The sequence below is a fragment of the Peromyscus californicus genome, unplaced genomic scaffold (assembly GCF_007827085.1).
Source record: "Peromyscus californicus insignis strain IS unplaced genomic scaffold, ASM782708v3 Scaffold_21__1_contigs__length_65335640, whole genome shotgun sequence".
NCBI lineage: Eukaryota > Metazoa > Chordata > Mammalia > Rodentia > Cricetidae > Peromyscus > Peromyscus californicus.
In genome coordinates, this window is record NW_026294514.1 from 52,495,519 (window position 1) to 52,498,350 (window position 2,832).

At 42.9% G+C, this 2,832-nt stretch overlaps 1 pseudogene; it reads right to left on the minus strand.

Moving 5' to 3' along the window:
• Window positions 1-1,165: 1,165 nt before the first annotated feature.
• Window positions 1,166-2,351, minus strand: LOC128117374 (Y-box-binding protein 1-like; annotated as a pseudogene).
• Between the last annotated feature and the right edge of the window lie 481 nt (window positions 2,352-2,832).

A 2,832-nucleotide genomic window follows, 5' to 3' on the forward strand; every position in this document is an offset into this window, starting at 1 on the left:
TATCGTATAATGGAACTCCTGACTATAGTTAGAAAGGATTTTTATCCTGTGGTTGAAAAGGCAATAGTATAGTGAGATAGTTTAGATGAGGCTCCATGATAATTTGGTCAAGTTTGTGCAACATTATATATCTCAAAATTATTAAACCATGTTGATTTCTTTACAGTTCATTATTTGCTCTGATGAAAATAATTGTTGGAATGTATATATGGTAATGTATGGATCAGTTTTGCAAAAATATAGGCTAGGAAATATTATGTAGGTGATTTCCTTATATATCACTATGCAAATGTGCATGCCATTAATGATCACTCTCATCTCCATAAAGCCTTTCATGGAGGTAGGAATAGCCTTTTAGTCCTTTGGTCCTCATAGAACCAAGTATTACAGTTTCAGAACATGACACGAGTGTTTAAAATTTTGTTTTCTTTAAACACATCTTCCAATGTGTTCTCTAAACATTCTCTTAAGCACTATATGAAGTTATACTGAAAACCCATTGTCCTAAAAAAGTCCTATGATCATTGCTCAACACAATACAAAGAGAAGAAATTTCAATCTAATAACTGTGCCCATAAGTTCCAAGGGATCAAGTTTAACTTCTGTATAATTGAACTAAAAACACACCTTCAGAGGAGATGAGATACAAAAAATATATAGGCAAATGAACACTACAGACTCCCAAAGGCAGGGGCTGATCAACAAGGACACTGGTAATGCTAACCTCAGGAGTCTTTGAGAAACTGGCATGAGATATGTGAATGTATGTGTGTGTGGTGGGGGGCAGGGCTAAAAGGAGCCTTCAGTGTAAAAAAACGATTCCCCTCCAAGATCCATAGATGATCTAACAATCCCCAGAGGCATGACTAAAAGAACGTTTGCTCAAGTTGTTGATTGAAGAGATCTATGAGACTCCTAAGCAATATGAGCTATTGTCATTTCCTTGGTGACCTTCTAAAACTTAATTTCTTTTTTTTATTATTATTTAAGACCTTATTAACAGGTGCTTGCAGTTTGTTGACTTTTTTGAAAAAATCAAGTTGTAAACTTTTATTACAAATTAAAAATGAAGTTCTTAAAAATCTCAACTTGACCAGATATGAAACAATTTAAAAACCATTACAGGTGTATTGAGAAAAACCAGACCTTTTTAAAAAAAAAAAAAAAACAAAACATTTGTCATTACCAAAATGAGACATCTTTAGGTAAAAATAATAAAAACCCCATGCTGCATAGATAATGCAGATAGTTCTAGTGTATCTGGTCAACGGGCAAAAAGCAAGCACTTAAGGTCTTCAGCTCCAATCTTTGTTCATTTCTTATTGCGGGAATTTCATATCATTTCTTCTTGTTGGATGACCAAACCGGATGATGGTAGAGATGGTAAGCCGGCATTTACTCAGCCCCGCCCTGCTCAGCCTCGGGAGCGGACGAATTCTCAGCTGGTGGATCGGCTGCTTTTGTCTCTTTGCCATCTTGTGGTTTAGGGTTCTCTGGGCATCTGCGTCAGTAATTGAAGTTGCGGCGGGTACCGACGTTGAGGTGGCTGCTGACCTTGGGTCTCATCTCCTTGATTTTCCTTGTCCTCTTCATTGCCATCCTCTCTAGGCTGTCTTTGACGAGGAGGGCCCCTGCGGAATCGTGGTCTGTAACCCCGATACATATTCTGTCTCACTGGTCTACCTTGCTCTCCTGCACCCTGGTTGTCAGCACCCTCCATCACTTCTCCTTGCACAGGAGGGTTGGAATACTGTGATCGACGCCCATAGGGTCTCCTCAAGTAGTAAGGTGGGAACCTTTGCCTGCGATAGGGCCGGCGTTGTTGGGCTTGGCCTTCAGGAGCGCTTTCCGATCCCTGGTTCTTTTCCCCACTCTCACTATTCTGGTAATTTTGCTGGTAATTGCGTGGAGGACCCCTCCGACGTGGATAGCGTCTATAATGGTTACGGTCTGCTGCGTATTTACTGCCTTGAACTGGAACTCCACCAGGTCCTGTAACATTTGCTGCCTCTGCACCCTTTTCTCCTTCAACAACATCAAACTCCACAGTCTCTCCATCTCCTACACTGCGAAGGTACTTTGGGGTTATTCTTCTTTATGGCAGTCTGGTGTACAAATACGTCTTCCTTGGAGTCATTCCTGTTGAAACCCTATCCGTTCCTTACATTGAACCATTTTACTGTTCCCAAAACCTTCCTTGCGATGACCTTCTTGTCCCCGCCGGCGGGCACCGCTGATGTGAGGCCGCCCCTCCCCGCACCGCTGCCCGTGGAGCCGGGCTTGGTGTTGGCGGCGCTGAGGGCGGCAGCGGGGGCGGCGGGCGGCTGCTGGGTCTCGGCCTGGCTGCTCATGGTTGCGGTGGTGGTGACTGGGGCCGGGATGTGATGGTGACTAGACCGGCGGCGGCGGTGGGGCTCTCAGGGCTCTCTGGGGTCCGCTCTCCGCTCCCGCTACCGGATCGAACTCCTAAAACTTAATTTCTTAAGACACTATACACATCACAGACAGAGCACTTGGAGGAATTGAGCTGGAACTGACCTAATGCCTCTTCCCTGAGGAATACCTTTCCGGAGAGTTCTAAGTTACTCATTCTCCCCAGTCCCTTACACAGTTACCAACATTTCTTACCTTGTTTTACTGTATGCTTTCATACATTTCTGTATTAAGCATTACTTTAATAAGTAAATTCATCTTAGTATCAGTATTTAATTGGGAACACATAGATCTCCAATATGTGAAGGGATTCCAAAATAGGAACTATGTGTTAACGATCACGTAGATTCCATACCAGAGGTCAGGTAGTGTCTTTTTATAAATTCTTGTTTTATTAAA